Source organism: Lethenteron reissneri, chromosome 55, assembly GCF_015708825.2.
Source record: "Lethenteron reissneri isolate LAM-NWPU_2019-01 chromosome 55, ASM1570882v1, whole genome shotgun sequence".
Classification (NCBI taxonomy): Eukaryota; Metazoa; Chordata; class Hyperoartia; order Petromyzontiformes; family Petromyzontidae; genus Lethenteron; species Lethenteron reissneri.
This window is the reverse complement of record NC_083833.1, coordinates 931,247-949,681: the sequence shown is the minus strand read 5'-3', so window position 1 is coordinate 949,681 and position 18,435 is coordinate 931,247. Positions and strand designations below refer to the sequence as shown.

General features: G+C 48.4%; 1 protein-coding gene across 1 annotated transcript in view; it reads right to left on the bottom strand.

Moving 5' to 3' along the window:
* Nucleotides 1-16,049, bottom strand: part of LOC133356701 (prickle-like protein 2) — a 36,251-nt gene extending 20,202 nt beyond the window's left edge. The window contains exon 1 of the mRNA XM_061574342.1: nucleotides 15,442-16,049. The gene's annotated coding sequence lies outside the window, so the exon portion shown is untranslated. The remainder of the gene's footprint in view (nucleotides 1-15,441) is intronic.
* Between the last annotated feature and the right edge of the window lie 2,386 nt (nucleotides 16,050-18,435).

Here is an 18,435-nt window from a genome sequence, read left to right as displayed (position 1 = left end):
CTCGCTCGTCTCCGAAGCGGCGGTGGCAGCGGCGGCGGCGGTCGGAGCCGCCTCGACGACGCGCGCGTTCTGGGGTTGTCCGTCAGCTCCGTTTGACGTCGAAGAGCCGCAAATTATCGGGAGCCGACCGTGGATTCAGAACGACGCCCGGCGCCTACAGATGCGCGCACGTGCTCGCGCGCGACCCGGCGTCAGGGGAGGGTGGGGGCTTCTGACTGCCACGATGGAGGTGTCGGCACGGCGACGTGCGCCGACAGCCGCTCGCCTTATGCCCGTCGGCGATATAAAATCCCGTTGCCGACTCGGGGAATATTTCTTCACGGCCATCTTGTTGGGAGGCGGCGGCGGTGGCGGCAGTGATCGATGATAACGACGATGATATTCATGACCACCATTACCGTGTCACTATTACAAGCCATATAGATGTTGTACTTCGATAGATAGATATAGATTATATTAACTCGGTGCAAACCCATTGAGACGTCAAGTCTCTTTTTCCAAAAAAGGTGACCTGCGTTTGATCATTCGCAAGCAAAAAACAGTGCACACCATACCAAATGTAAAACAAAATAACGTTAATAAACCCAGTGAAATAACGTTAACGTAAGGAATGGAACCAGCAACACAGCCCCTTGCGTTCGCTTGTGTGGGCCCCCACTGCTGTGTGCGTGTGTGAGCCACGGTGTCAAGAGCTAACTGCTGATGACCTTCACTACGACGACGACAATAATCTCTGCGTGTGAAGTCAGAATCAGAATTTGTACTTATCCTGGAGGAAATCTGCCCGGTGGTTGTCCCTTGAGGGAGAGAGGCCCTCTACGACTGTAGCAAGAGGGAGATTCCACCACTGACTCAGGGCCACATGGACATGGGAACGGGCCCCATGCTTGTTGAGCACGGGGGGGGGGTAGGGGGGGCACTCTGGATTTATGAAAATAGTTAAAGGCGCAGCCCTGCAACGATGGCCTGCACGCGCCACTGCTGAACTGAACCAAAACGATTATTTTACCGGGTAAGTCCCACTGAGCTATGCAGCACTCTTTTTCAGAAACAACCCGGCCACAAATGGTAGCCCAGGGATGTGGCTTATCACGTGGACATTTATAGCAGCCAAATACTCTTAACGCACGTCGATTCTAAATGTGGAGGGGGAAATCGGAGCACACGGAGAAAATCCACATGATCATGTGGAGAGACATGCAAACTCCAAATACAAAGGTGTCATGGTCTCAGGGCGCTATGCATGGAAAGGCGGAAATAGTTTAACATCAATCAAGGAAAGTATAAGTGAGAAATATGTTTGAAAGTAACTAAACAGAAAGAAAGACATTTTAAACAGATAACGTTTTTATTCGAGATTTGAAGATTTGCAGCGTCTCAGAAGTCCCCTGGCCCCGAAGGGCAACGAGTTTAAGTTGCAAAGGCGCCGTCACCACAACGAGTGTGACGCCTTAGAGGCCGTGGTGACAGTGAGCAATGCGCAATCTGAGGATCTTAATGAAATTCTTTGGGTCTTTCGGTAAAGTCATGTCGACAGGTTCAAAGAAAATAACAAAAAACTACGACGTTTTGATCGCAACACAAGCAATCGTCTTCAGGAAAAGGGGGTTAGCTTCTAAAGGCAAACTGTTTATAAAGGTTTTGGCGGGGCAGCTAATGTTAGTGATGGGCAGTGACAGCGATGGCGGTGGGTTTCCACCAATTAAAGGGCTGCCAGGTAAAAGATTTGCATGTTAATGTAAGATCGGTGAGCAGCCTCCACGGCGAGTGCACTGAGGTGGCGATGTTAATGTGAGAGATTACATAGCCACCTCAGCGCGCTCTGTTCTGGGTGGCGACCCCAGTCGCAGCACACACTCAGAAAAGTTTGTCTCCATTTTGTTTCTATTGCTCGCGCGTCAAGTTATCCGCCGCCGCGGGGTTTGTGCAGCCGATGCGGGTTTGGCGGAGGGGGGGTAGTGGCGGTGGTGGTGGTGCACACACGAGCTTCGCGGAAAGACTGAAGCCATGGGAATCCGTCAGAACCGAATGGGCCCAAACATAGAAACAAAGTCACCAGATATTTTAAACTCGCACTTAAAACCACGTGATGCACCGTTGTGAGGAAGTAACCAGGGGTGCCTGCCATGCGGTTGACACTATGACATTGACGTACGATGCGAAATCCTCGACAGAAAAAACAATAACGACCGTTTTTTTCTCAATATCATTGCAATGATACTTGAGAAAAATATATTAAATTATCGCTAAAAATGTTTTACGGTGTAATTGACTGGATGTCAGTTACGTGACGTGATCACTTCCATGGGCAACTTAAAGATGTAACTATTATGTTCGTAACTGACGGCTCGGGTGTTGCCAGCATTCCAGATTGTAAATCTGCACAGTTTAGATAACTTATGGCAAGCTGATTTTGAGAGAACCTCGACTGAAGAAATTCTAAGTTATATTAGTCTTACTTGGAATTCAGCACCAGAAAGCACAACAATAATACTACAAGGATGTAAAACATAATTACGGAACTATAGGGAATCCACGTGGCAATAAGCGTCACATCGTGACATTTTTTTGTAGGCTGTGTCGTGAATAATGACAAATAAATACAATTACTGTATCAGCAAATAAAATAAAATCTTTAAGAGGTTTTTTTGGATTAGACTGCGTGTCCATAAATGTGTCGTAAAACCCGCCACCACCCGACACGGCCAATTAGTGAGGTTTGTCAAGTACACAAAACATGCCAATTTGTTGCTGAGACAGCACACCGGTGTGTCGGGGAGTAAAACCCACAAGCCTGCGTGTTAAACTAAATACAATCTTCTCAAACACCGAACATCTCGCCCACCAGATGGCAGTCAATCTCACGTCGTTTTCTTAAAGATTTCTTAGCTCAGACCTTTTGGATCTCACAGATTGGGGATAAATCTCTCACGTGGGTTACCCACTGGACCACACATTTCCTCGCTGTGTACAATGCAGTTCAGATTCATTTAGACTGGAGGAGCTATCAAGCTCTTTTTCACAGATGTCCAGTAGAGGCAGGTAAGAACGTCACAACAACAAACAGTACAAAAACACGATGGTAGTGCAAAGTGCAAGAAAGGTAACCAAACCACCCAAACTCATACAAACACGTAAAGAACCTGGCTTTGTCGAGCTCGGGCAGTGTCTCAGACTCTTGATATCCGGACAAGGACAAAGATCCCCTCATTTCGCCTTAACATACTTCTGGGGCAAGTCCTGTTAGCGAGCACCTATGAAGGTGGGAACGGTACACAAGAGGGTGGGTGGCCAGCACCACGTCCGACTGCCTTTGTCTCCCCAGCGCGGATGTTTAACCACTGCACCAGGTACTAATTTAAGGCTGAGTTGAAGTAGGGGAGGCGCAGGATCAGTTTAAACATTCGCTGACACTGTTATTGGTCGTGAATGAGAATCAAAGTCAGGCCACCGGGGTTGGTAACGCAGTGCGCTGACCTCTGCACCACTTACACACGTACAGGCATCTCACGCACACGAACATTCACAAATTCACCTGGGCATAGACTGTATAGGAGAGCGAGACACGGGGAGGTGAGCGACATGGGTAGAGAGAGAGACGTTTGGAGGGAGAGAGACGGCTAGATGGAGAGACATGCAGTGAGAGACTTATGGAGAGTGTAAGCCATGGGGAGAGGGTAAGACATGGGGAGAGAGACATGGGGAGAGAGACATGGGAAGAGAGAGACATGGTGAGTGAAAGACAATGGAAGAGAGAGCCATGGGGAGAGAAAGAATGAGGAGAGACATAGGGAAGACACGGGGAGAGAAAGACATGGACATATATATTTGGGGAGAGAGATACATGGGGAGTGAGAGACTTATGGAGTGAGAGACATGGGGAGAGAGACGTGTAGAGAGAGAGACATGCGCACATACTGTATAGGAGAGTCAGACATGGGGAGGGGAGAGACGTGGGAATGGAGAAACATAGAGAGTGAGAGACGCGAAGAGTGTAAGCCATGGAGAGAAGGCGACATGGGGAGTGAGACATTGGGAGAGAGAGACATTGGGAGAGTGTAAGCCATGGGGAGAGGACGACATGGAATGTGAGAGACATGGGGAGTGAGAAACACATGAAGAGAGAGAGAGACGCAGAGAGAGATGTTTGGGGAGAGCGACATGGAGAGTGAGTGACACGGGGGGAGAGACCGAGCGAGACAAACAGACCCTCCCTGCACCCTTGGATTGCCTTTCACGACCCCCGAGGGGGGGTCACGACCCAGTGTTTGAGACACACTGGTCTAGGGTGACCACCCAGACTGAAGCCTTTGGCGTCTCAACGGTGCTGCCTCTGCACCGTGACACGTGCTCCACACCGTTCTGAGGCTTGCATGACGGTGCTACCAAGACCCCCCCCTCCCCATCCATAAATTAGCCTCAGATAAATCATCGCTCTAAACGACAGGGGAATCGTATATGGGTGCTGTGCAAAGCCGTGCACTTGTATGAACAAACGTACGTTTATGACACGTTCTTTGATTTGTAAAAAAACACATTGAGCGATCGGCAAGTTTCGTTGATGATGCTTATAGAGGCAACGAAGAGAATGGTTACAATAGAATCTCGGCGGCTCTTACCCATCTGCTTCCCATCCACAAAACCCAGATCGGTATGATACGAAGCGCAGAGCAGCACAATTGCTTCAAAAAAAAATTTCTCAACGTTTTTTGTCGTTGTCTTTTTCGGGCCTCAAACAAATCCTCAAGGGCATCGTAAAATGCCACCGCGGCATTTACCCCGATGGAGGGAGAAAAAGCAGCAGTGAGATTGTTTACGAAATTAACACACTGCGCAGCAGTCAACTTGCAAACAGTTATAATAGCCACCGAGAAAGGCAATTGCACCTCCTTAATATATGCTATTTGCAATAACATTTATTGGGCATGTTTGTACCGCGATTTCAAGAGCTCTCACCAAAAGTGCGTTGCATTTTTTTTTTATCTGCTGAAACGGGAACGCGAAAACCTTTCCCGAATGCGCTCCGCATTATAGCGCGTGCCAATCTACCGCGCCGCTGCACATTCGAAGACAAGAGACGAGGGGCCCCAGACGGACCGTGGCAACAAAACAGACTTTCTAAAAAAATCTGAGCGACGCAAACCCACGTGGATTTCACACCCAGCGAGGCCTGCTGTCAGGTCTCGCCTCTCCTCCATTGCCCATCCTCTTCTTCTATATAGATGTCAAACGCATTCATAGATCAATTGATTTAAAACAAAAACGTAAAAATTTTCGGAAGTCAATCCAAAATTGCATTTGGTAAAAAACAAAAATCTGAATCGGTTTGTTTAACATGTAGGCACAAATCTGGCTGCCGCCTGATGATGCCGGTTGTAACTACTGGCGAAACGTTGTACTCAGATTGTGAATGTTGTGGCTTGGCTTTCCAACACACCGGTGTGCTGTACTAGTGACGACTTGGCATGTTCCATTTACGTGACAAACCTTACTAGTTGACTGTGTCGGGTGGTGGCGGCTTTAACGACACATTTATATTCTAACCCAAGAAAACACCTGGATGTTCAACACGTAGGCTTTCGCGACCAATATTATCCATTAGAGGTTTTTAAAATATAAAGTTTTTTATATTTTCATATTTACGCGATATAACTCAAAAACCTCTATTATGAAACACCTGTGCTATGGCTGAATCGGTTTGAGTGCGATATTGCACTTCATACCCAGACATTACGCAGTTTCCCTCCTGAACATCCGTCCATTCCTCTCTTAGAGTGCACCTCTATCGCCCATTCTCTTCCCTCCCCTCGTGCCCTCCACTGCTTCCCCTATCCCTCCCCTCGTGCCCCCCACTGCTTCCCCCATCCCCCCCCTGCCCTTTCGTGACCCCCCCCCCCCCCCACCAAGATATCCCTCTATCGCGGTCACTCATTCCTCAATAAACTCGTTCCACTCCCCTGCCATCTGCATCGTTCTATTCTGTCACCGGTTTGTTGTTGCTGTTGTAACTATGTCAAGCGCCTCCAGTGAAGGCGCTCTATGAATATATCAAATAATTACAAGATCATTCATGTGGCTGGTGAGCGTACGAGCGTACCACTCCGACTGAAGAGCCCTGCCAGCCACCTGCTGGCCCAGCCCAATATTGACCGCCTGTCGACAGCACAGGACATGTGTACGTGTAACCTCTACCAAATAAACGGCCTTATAATAAACACAACTTTACACTATCACTTCGACAATAATTAGTTAGCGAGTGCCTATGTCTACTGTGCCCCAGGTAGGTACCATACACATGGCTATAGCTATGCTGTATGCACTGTGTACACGATTATTTATTGGTTTGGGATGAGTCTTCGGATTTGAAGACGTAAAGAAGATATCCGATCGTTTTTTGAATCTTCTGATCATTTACGTGACGCCATACATATGTGGGTGTCGCAAAAAGCGACGTCACTCAACGCCACGCGATATCACATGTCTTTGTGGGGGGGGGGGGGAGAGGGGGGGTACAACAGCAAACATTCCGAAACGAAATTGTTTTTGATTGAACAAAAATAAGAATAGCTGTTACCCATTCTGAAAAAAAAAACCAGGTGGTGTTAAAATGTCCAAACACCAAATAGAAACATTTTGCAAGGAGTCAAGTCCGCATTAACCACATGTACTCGTGGTGAACATGCAAACAAACATGCTCTGATAATAATAATATAAGCATCGTCTTTGAAACCGATTGGCCTACGCCAGACAGGAACCTTCTTTATGGCCTAGTCTCACCAGTGTCAGACCAGAGAACGCCAAAAGGGGAACAGCAGAAAGACAATGCCACACGTATCAGAGCATTCATAGCTCGGGGTGAGCAGCTACAAAATGGGACCTTTTTTGATTGCCCCAGAAATGTGTATCTACGCCTGTTTTTTTTACATATGTCTTATATTTTTTTTATTCCAAACACCGGGCGCACGAGCCTTTAAAGCACGGTGCAGATAATCTGCACGCCCTTTTGTAATAAGGATTCCACATAGATCATTCGAAGGCATTATTTAAATAAGCAATGAATCCTGGCTATTTAGCGTTTGCCGCCCACCTAATTTGACAGCATATGTGGCTACGTCATTAGATTTCAATCGACTAATGACATCCACGGGCGATGTTTCATAAATAATATTATTATTATTTCACCATGGGAACTGACAACTTAAATATTCAGTCGAGCTCATACACACGTCTTGAAAATAAAGCAAAATTATAGTGGAACAAGTGCGCGCATACAACACGTGATACGGTCCTGCGATTAGGACCTGCACTGATAATACCTTGCTAATTGATTTAAATCCTGTAATGGAAAATCAAATCATTATTCAGATGCCCAAAGTACTGCAGTTGAACAAATGTAAGCGAATGCAGTGGCCGGATATGGCATGTTTAATAAATGTAAGCATCTGAGTGCGTACTGTCGTGGAGGACTCTTCGGCATAAACGGCTGCGCGAAGAAGACGAAAACCAAATCGTGGCTCTCGTTTACTTACGCGTTCGAATGACACTTCGTGACAAATGCAATCGTCCCAAATGTCGAACAATATCTGACATTTCAGTTACCCGTCGAGACCGCCCACTGAAACTCCAGCACGAGAATTGGGCGTCCTTTACATTCATCCGTTTGACCTCCGCTCCAAAAAGTGCCATGCCCATGTTTGGGAATAGAAGCGAGGAGCCACGTGCCTCCCGTCCTCTTGCACGCTCGATGGTGGGCGAAGATTTAAAGAGCGAGCACTCACCCTACATATCCCACTCGGGGCTCTCGCTTTTCTTTGGTAAATTGTGGCTTGTCGTGGTTGGCAAGGTATCAGTATGGACAGCCTGCAATTGAGGGCTTTCAAATAATTATTCAATGGACTGCCACAGAGTAAGCCTATTGCTCTACTTGCGAAACCGCGAGCCAGCACCGGTGGCAGTCACAATTGTGGGGTTTTTGTGTGCGTATGTGTGTGTGTGCATCTCAAGGCTGTGTCGCGAGAAGCAGGAGCAAAGCAGCAAGCAAGCAGGCAGCAGTGCTGGCCACAGACCGAGCAGTGATGCAATAATAAGCAGTGATGCACAAGGATGATTCATCACAATACCGCATAAATTATAAACACGTACAAGTCCAGGGCTGGACCCAGATATATTACCGGATAGAAAATGCATAACATGTTGTAATAGCTAAAGTTGCTGCTGCTCTAATTACAGTATCTTCACAAAATATAAATTACTCAATAGCATCACCATGGATAAGATAACAAAAATATCCGCAGTAATGTTGGGGGGGGCGGGGGGCCGGTATGAACATCACGCATCCTGTTATCCGTAATACTATCGCACACTGCATCTATGTACAAATAATGTGGATAAAAGGAAAGAATGTGGGATGCGGTTATGGGGAGTTTTTTTGCACCCTATACATCCTGCAGGACCCGACAGAAGTCACGGGTAACAGGGTTGAGGATAAAAAAGGATTTCGATTGCAGAAAGCGATTTTGCTTTAGTCAGCTGCGTTGCAGAGAGTAGGCAAAGCCCAAGCTGAATAAACTCATTTAAATAAAAGTCAATCTCCATCTCCATATATATAAAAGGCAAAGTTGTGATTATTTGTGTCTGTTCAAAATGTTTAGCGTACTTCCCGACATGCAACAAACTTGAAATTTGTCATGTGGGTACTTTCCAGACTGTACACCATGCAAAAATTATAAAAATACACTTTTGTAGTTTTTTTGTAGGGGAGGGGGGGGAGCTCAATAATGCATTTATTTTTTGCACGGCAAGTGAGCTGTGACGTCACATCTGTCATGTGACCTGCGCATGTGGAAGCGTCACGCATTGTAGTGTCGTGGTAAGCGCGCTGCGCTACGAACCCGGCGACCCGAGTTCGATTCCCTCTCACGGCCACCACCGGTGACGATTTTTTGAACCGGTCCTGGGCCTCCCCTAAGTCGACTCAGCCTCAAACGAGTAACTGGTGTGGTGTGTGAACATCGCCACTGGGGAGACAAAGGAGGCTGGGTGTGGTGAATCCAAGTCCCGGGCGAAGCCGGGTAGTACAGCTAGTGTGTAAATAAAAACTCGATACAGCGGAAACGGTACACTGTGCACAACGAGCTCACAAGGATGGCACAATTTGTGCAAATTAAATTACCGTGAAATATAAAAACGAGACAAAATATTTAATTCTGTAAATAAAACATTTGTTATTGAATCATATCTGGGCACAATCCAACATGGACTGCGTACATCGAATCACGTCCAATTCAACGTGATCCAAATCTGATCGCTGGCAAACATGCGTTGTTGGCTGTCAACATTTCTCAGTAAATACTGTACAACACTACCATACAGTACATTTAAAATGTAGTTCGAATATATATTTTTAATCCTCTGTATTTACTTACAATGTAACTATGCAAACAAGACTGCAACCAACTGTGAGGTCCCAACGTGCAATGATAATGATGCACTTCTAAGGGCTGACAGCCTCGCAGGGGTGAAGAGCGCCTCGTAGCCCTCAGTCGGCCTCCTGAGTACGTGGTGAGACGCAGGGCAACGACGTGTGGCGCGTTTCCTCCACCCACCCGCACGGACCAGAGTGGTGAAGTATGGTCACCCACTCACCCCCTGCTCACGATCGATGCACGAGAGGCATAACAGTTTTTTACATTTGCCCACCTTGGCACGCACACGCACGATAGGATAACTCGCAAATGTCTGGCAGAATGTAAATATACCCGACACTTAGCTCAGGCGATATTGCTACATGTTTCCAAAAGCAGCTCAGGAGAGAATGAAACTTCCTCCGGTTGCCACCAAAGTGGCAAACTCAAGGAAGTTTTGCTCCACCTGACATTGATCTCTCTGAACAAACATCGCCCTCCACTGGGTGTGCTGACCTCTGTGCCACGGTGAAGCCCTGCGAGAGCCGCAGAGGTCCCTGGATTCAAGTTGGCCTCGCGGCGCGGCAGTTGCGACAACATTGCAGCAGCACGACGTCTCTTTGACTCACCTTCTTCTTCCCATCGCCTCCCCCCCCCCCCCCCCAGCAGTAGAAATTGGAACTTCCACGGTGAGGGAGGGGTAGAGTGTGGGATATTCTCAGGCCAAATATCCTCAAGAAGGGGGGCCTCTCTGGAGTTCTTTTCTCGTGGGAGGCCCTTCTGGCAGCAGTGGCGTGAGCAAGAGATTGCAGGGCTGCACCTCTGCCATCGCCGCCATAATAAGCGTGTAACTGACCGTGGTATATTTCCATATCTTTAATGCTCAGATAATAGAACACGTTATTTCAGGCCATCGACACGAAGCGTGGCAGATGCGGATACCCGATGAAAAAATGTAAATGTTAAACTCTCCAGGAGTGTGCGACTCTGGTGATCCAGAACAGACAGTATACAAGGTCTAATGACGCATTGCCTGAAGGAGACATCACAGCGACGATGCGCTTCGCTGCTCCTGACGCGGTTGTCTGACTTGACCACCTGAGCGTGACATCTACATCAGCAGCCGTACGGCAACGACTGAGCACGTGACATGTGGACACGCTGCACGATGGCGACCCCAGCAAGGTCTTTATCAGGGTAGATGCACATTTTTGTGGAAAATCTACAACTCAACTCAAATTAAAATGTATCAGTGGTCTGAAGATAGCAATAACAACAAAAATTGTAAATCCACTGCCAGCAGTAGATAGGAAGATTTGCGGATAAAATGCTGACATAAATGATGAGGCCTACGAGAGCTCGAAAAACTGGCTGCCCCCAAAAGTACAAAAACCGTGGGATTTGGACCCAGGCTAGGATTATGGATGTACTGTGAGAAGATTCGGTTTCCTAGCCACACAGGTGCTGTTGTTAGACAGCACAACTCACATTTGGTGGGTTAAAAGTTCTAATCCTTGGTCAGGAATGAAGTCAGCTCGTGGTCCCTCTGGGATTGCTAACGCATCGCTTTGTGGCCAAGTCACTTGCGGTTATGCTACATATAGTCTCAATCCTAGCCATAGGAATGTGGAATGTCCACCTATAACCCAGATCCACCAACAAAGTTGAGCGCCAACCCAATGTCAATTCGAGCAGGGGGACACTATTGCTTAGGTTTTAGACAACTAAGTTCACTCCGGTGTTACGTTTAGTGTCGGGCATACGTTTATGCACAGAGTAGTTGTGCAAGCTCATGGGTAAGTACTGTGCTCATTTTACATTAAAAAAAACAACAACTGGAAACAGCAGAATATGTTCACATGGGACAGCTTTTCAAGATGGACCAAAATAACAAGAATTGACAAACAAAGATAGATGTGAGCAAGTTGGAGTTTAGAAAGCTCAACTTGATAATTAAATACTTCGGCTTTCACGACCAATAATATTATCCATAAGAGGGTTCTTTTTAGACTGAAACAGGAGGATTTCCGCCTGGTGAGGCTGGCTGTAATTACCGGCGAAACATCACGCTACGCGAATTGTAAATGTTGTGGGGGGTTTATTCTCCAACACACGACCGGTGTGCCAATTAGTGAGGTTTGTCACGTAAACAAAACATTCCAATTCGTTGCTCGTACAGCACACGGCTGTGTTGGAGAGTGAACCCATGATCAGGCGACAGCCAAATCTCCGAGTGTAGACGAAGCGATGAAATCAGTCCACGTGCAGGTGCTGTGGGTGGATTGGTGCATCGGCAGGATCGTGGTGGCTTGGGGAGGCCTTGATCCAGCAGTGGACTTGATCGTGATTCATGATGATTAATGTAATCTCAGGTCAATTTCTACGTAACAGGGTCACCCGGTTGTAGCCTTTCAGCTGTGGCAGTGCAGTCGTGAACGACCTCCACCTTTGACAACGACTGCAGAGAGTTTCCCATGAAATAGGTCAATGACAAGGCCAAGGCTCAGAAACTCTGGCGTCACTTGCGTAAGCTGCATATATGCCGTTATGCTAAACTGATTATAATTTTAAATCAGTGTATAAGCAACTGGAAAGTATGTACATTGTCCGTGTAATGTAGGCCGCGCTTTGCATATTTACAGTGTGGTGTCTGTAATTCATGGGGGAGTTTTCTGTTGGTAAAAAGGGCTTAAGTCATCCTCTTAAAACGCTTGGCGATCATGGTATTGCGGATATCGGGAGGTAAGTTGCCCTGAACCGCCCATCTTAAATAGCGTTGTGCTTGTGCCCGTGTGTATGCTGGCCTAAAAAAAATCATGTCCCGTGAAGAATCTGCCCGTCGTGCAACAGCAGTACCCTGTCTTGCTAAATGCAGAAAATGTGTTACATAATAAGCCTTTTCCGTGCACATGCGTGCACTGCACGCAGTACGACCGGGGCACGTACGCACACACACCACACACACCACCACACACCACCACACACACCACACACACCACCACACACACACCACACACACACCACACACCACACACACCACACACACCACCACACACACACACCACACACACCACACACACCACACACCACACACACCACACACACCACACACCACACACACCACCACACACACCACCACACACCACCACACACACCACCACACACACCACACACACCACACACACCACACACACCACACACACACCACACACCACACACACCACACACACCACACACCACACACACCACACACACACCACACACACCACACACACCACACACACCACCACACACCACTAGCCGCTCTCAGAGTCCACAACGTGCGGCGACCATCTTATTCCGACTGCCACGGAAACAATGGGAACAAAAACAATGGCTCGCATCATTGTCGTCGTCGTCATCACCATCATCAGCCAAGACCAATCAACAGCTGGATGAAGGCCTTAAACCAAGCCGTCGCATTCTATTACAGTGCCGCAATGCAGGATACTTTATAGACGATTCCTCTGCTCCATCTCCACAGTGTACGCCCTCTCTGACACGTTCCATTCCTCGGCGACCAACCTTCGGGTCGAGTTGAGACGTCTTCTAGCAAGAGGGTAATTGCTATGATTGGGCCAATCACAAACGTTACGCAGCCTCTAAAAGATATATTTTTGTTGTTGTTGTTCTGGCATTATTTATTCCACCCTCTGTGCGGGACATTTCCGTTATTTGCACGGTTGGCTAATTGTACGGTGCGAAAGAAGTTCAACATACGTACATCAACATGTGGCCACTTCTCCGAAACCGTTGGAGGAGTTCCAGTGTCAGTCACCTCGACACCGTGAAGACCGTTCATGTGTCGTGCATTTATTTAGCACGTACGTGCCAGGCTCATTTGAGCTCTTTGCTAGGAGAGCGACATTCTGCGAGCACGGCCGTGAGCAACAAACGACGATCTCGAGTTCAGGGTCCTCGAGGTATTGTGGAGCTCCCAGGAGGATGCCAACATCAACGACAAAGATCCCACGTGTAGCCGGAACAGACTATCGGGGAAATTGCTATCAGTGAGTACCTATGGAGGCTACCGGCACGGCACACGAGGGGATGGGTGGCCAACACCACGCCCGGCCGCCTTTGTCTCCCCAGTGGAGATATTTACACACACTGCACCGGGTACTCATTTGATACCGAGTCGGCCTAGGGGAGGCCCAACACCGGTTCGGATAATTAATCGTCACTGGCGTTGGCCGCGAGCGGGAATCGAACTCGGGTGGCCAGGTTCGTAGCGCTGCGTAGCGCTAACCGCTACACCACCGCTCCGCTTCCCCAGGAGCACGGCAACATCAAAGCCGCCACAGCCGCACAATCAACACGCGCGCCACGCAACGCCGCTCGTTAACGCCTCGACAGGGAGGGTTGTGGCGGTGCCCTCTTTTTGGCCATCTTTGCAAGATTTTCTAGATCAATGATTACGGCTGTCTCTCACAAGTAATCTCATCATGCCACCACAATGTCCAGATACCGTTACGTGCACGTCTGCCACGGCGCTTAACATGGGTTCTGCGTGTGTTTGGAATCGGGTCAAATAATTTGCAGCATCTTTTTTCTAATAACAATGAGCATAGGCAGAACTATGCTTTAATGCGGCGATCAAACGGCCTCTACAACCACAACCCCCCCGTTGTTGCAGCCTTTCCAGAATTCCTGTCTAAATGAAAACACATTGTGAAGCTTGCATGCTGAGATTAGGATCACGCCCCAGCCACACACCACGATCCTACGGGGCGTCTATATTTAATGTAGAACACGGGAATGGAGTGAAATCACAGCTGACACGTCTGAAGGAATTCCTGTATTCTCATGGGGAGCGTTCATCCCACACGTATATATATCTCTTTAAAAGGAGTGCAAACCAGCAAGGGCGTATATTTATATAATTATGTGGAAGTTGAAATGGATTTTTGTTGTCACGCACAATGTATTCCATTTGAACCTCTCTGATACAGCCAGACCTTGTCGGTAAGTGATCCTTATGGCGCTACCCCGGGGTACAAAATAACACAAAATGGCCGAGGCAATTAAACATGTTATTTCTGGGACACTATTTTTGTCCAGGGGTGTGTGTACTTCACTCCGCGACTGGGGCACCAATCGATCCGAAATCGGTGCCACTCCGCGATGTCGAAACGCAGCGAGGACGATTGCCCCGAAACCCTGAACGCTCGCGGCACGCACCGTGGTGGTGCATCATCGTGCACAGCTCGTCGAGATGAGTCGATTGCCGCGTCGCCGACCATCAACAGACTCAGAATGACTGCATCACGGGCATTATGCGAGAGCCGGGGTACTGTGGGACCCCGGGGTAACGCCATCAGGTTCAAATGTCAAAACAGCGAGACCACGCCATTGTCAACACTGCCGGCGATTGCCATCGTACCCCAACTCCCATCTCTCTCGTCCTTTCCATTTATGTACAATTAAGGGTCATTGCCCGAAACGTCGCCGACTACATATATGATTAAACCTTTTAAGACCACGGTGTTATTGAACGTTTTGTTGTTGTTGATAATAATTATAACCATCATCACGTTGCGAGTTTGACATTTAAAATGCCTATTGGCATGAGCCGAGTGGAGCGGTGGCGCAGCGGTCAGCACACTGCGCCTACGAACCCGGGGCCACCCGAGTTCGATTCCCCGCCCACGGCGCACATCAGTAGCAATATCCGAACCGGCCCTGGACCTGCCCCCCCCCTCGCCACACTTCGCCAGCCCGCACTGACCAGAGTGGTCAAATATGGTGAATCACCCGCACCACCATCATCACGACAACGACGGCGTGCGAAAGGGGTGAAGTGACCGTGCCCACCACCACCATCATCATCCAGCAGTGGATCAATCAAGGACTGACTTGGCCCCTACATTACGGAACACATAACAAGCCACAGCAATGCCCCCCCCCCCCCCACATACCAAGCCAGACAGCGCAGTGACGGCCATGGTTCAGAGGCAGAGACGCAGCGATTTGAGTGGAAGGACACACGGAGACTCACCTCGCGAGGGGATCAGCCCGGTGCTGCTGCTGCTACAGCTGCAGCAGCAGGAGCAGCTACAGCAGCAGGAGCAGGAATGTTGTTTTTGTGGCGTGTGGAGCGGTCTCGTGGAGTTGTTCATTCCTCTTCGACGAAGGAAGGCAGTAAAGAACCCACGGCTGCGACTACTACCGCTGCTGCTGCTACATCAACAACAGCATCGGCATCATCATCATCGTCGTCAGGATCTCAACAAGAAGAGCAGCGCGACATGGGGATGAGAGTCATTGACGCTGCTGCGGCTGCTGTTTACATCTCAGGAGCGTAGCAGCCTCGGCATCGCCACAGTCAACGCTACCCGCACGGCGGCGGCTGCTGCTGCTGCTGCCGTTTGATGCAGAGAGCGCAGCGCTTCAAACGCCGACGCCACTGAAATTTCTGCTACGAGGATTGCTGCCGCTGCTTCTTACAAGCGCCGGGGGTGGCAATGATGGATGTTGGTGGATGAGTGAGTGAGGGGAAGAGTGAGTGAATGAGTGGGAGAGAGAGAAAGAGGGGAGTGAGACGGAGGGAGGTGAGTGGGGGGTGAGAGAGGAGGAGTGTGCGGAGAAGGGATGAGAGAGCGAGATGATGATGATGCGGCGGCGGCGCTGCTGGTGGTGGTGCCGCGTCACGTGACTACGGAATGCGTCAGGGGGAGTTGAACTCATTCCGCTCCCTGCCCGGCACCCCCACCCCACGGCTTCCAGGATAGCATCGGCATCGCCACTCCCCTCCTGCCCCTACAACATGTTACATTAGGGGGTCTAATGTACCCCCCCCCCCCCACCATGTAGAATCCCCAACATGTGTTTATTTATTGTGTTTGTTTTACATCGTGGTGGTTGTAGCGGCCTGGCAGGATCACGCGCTCCATGCGCACAACGCGTGGTGCAGGGTGGCCCAGGTGTCTTGTGAGCCGCAATTAAGTGACGAGTAAGATGTTTTTGTTGTTTTGCATATTAATTTCGGTTTTAAATAAATCCTACTTTGTTATGTTACGTTTTAGATAATTACATTTGGGGGGGGGGGGGGGTCACAAGTCATCTGGACCACTCTGTAACGTAAAATAGCGCTTTGCCAATGTACTGCTGGACGAGGCCACTATCCAGGCTCAATATACAACCTGCTTAGCTTCCCAGATAATCATCACGCACTCGCGGTGATTTTAAACCTGCGGCCTCAGTCTGTACAGGATGGTCCGTGTACAATGCACACTCCACTAATGATGTCTAATGCCCCTCCTTTCTTAGCAAGTTGATTGGAATACAGTCTATAAATACCATGCATATATGTAGCACTGCACTGCACATACAGACACAGTTACAAACACATATGCACAGGAATCAATTTCATATACGTTTTTATCGTGTGCAATATACGTAGAGCTGAAAATCGATGTCCCTCCTGGTATTTTAGCAGGGTATGCGGGAGTGGATCACCCTGCATGCATTGCTCATCCACCCACCCACACAACTGGCTGAGCTCAGCTGTCTGCAGCCCAAGTAAACATCTCGGCACATCCCCTTCCGTGCACAAAGGCAACAAAGCTTCTCAAAGTTTCCACCCTCTTCTATAAACGCCAGCTGCCTTTTTCATTCGTGCGCTGACTGCGCGCGCGTGTGTGTGGGGAGCGGTGGTGCAGTGGTTAGCGCTACGCTGCGCTACGAACCCGGCAGAGACCCGAGTTCGATTCGCGCTCACGGCCACCAACGCCAGTAACGATTATTTGGAACCGGTCCTGGGCCTCCCCTAGGTCGACTCAGCCTCAAATGAGATACCTGGAGCGGTGTGTAAACACAAAATAATTTCGTGGGATAATGAATTAATGTAAATAAAACATTGAATTTGCTCCTAGCAGACGAAAGCAACGGGCAAGGTGCTCTGGAATAACTGGCATTAACCTCAACTGTTTTATATCCCAGGTAAAGCCCACTGAGATAGTATGTCTTCTTCAGAAGTGACCTGGCTACACATGATAGCTCAACAGAGGGGCTTATCATCATCATTATATGCGATAATTTAAAGTGGCAGCATAAATAATCTAAACTCACGTTTTAAAGTGTGGAGGGAAAAAAACCGGAGGAACCCAGAGAACTCATCACGCAGCCTCCACGGAACGATAGAACACGCAGACTCCAATATCCAACAGGCATCGTCAGTGTCTGGGTTCGAACCCACGGCCTCCTGCGTACCAGGCGAGGGAGATCAAATCTCATCGCCACCTAGGCCGCGATTGCCTCTCTCACCTTGATTCAAATGCATTTGCTTTCAATGCTATTGTGTACACATTGAATGCCATTATGTGATTGATATACATTGTACAATGGAATGCATTTGGTGACATTTAATGTATTTTTGAACAAATTGTTTTTATGGCCTTATAAATGTAATTGAATGCAGGTTAAGGGTTAATGTATTTCTACACTCGGTTTAAGTTGCATCTGCAAGCCGGATGGGACATAACATGTTACCCCAATAACAATTAAACATACTCCAAGAATAGCCTGACACACATTTATGAAACTGAAGTATGAGGTATTTCAATCTTAACATCGGTCATCATGACATGATCGATCCACTAAAAGATGACAGCTTCCCCAAGCCATCTCACGTTCCTGTGATCTAACCATCCAGCGAGCACCTACGCAAAACTGTGGATGTCAAATGTATGCATCGATCAATTGACAACAAATGTAAGATTTTTCAGAAGTTTTCCAAAATTGCAATTGGTAAAAAATAATCTGAATCGGTTTGAGTGCGATATTGCACTTCATACTCCGACATTACAGAGTTTCCCCTCCTCAACATCCTTTCATTCCTCTCTTAAAGCTCACCTCTATCGCCCATTCTTTCCTCTGCCCGCCCATACACTCCTTCCCATCCCTCCCCTGCCCTTTCGTGACCCCCAAGTTACCCCTCTATCGCGTTAACTCATTCCTCAATACCTTGTAGCACGCCCCATGCTAACTACAT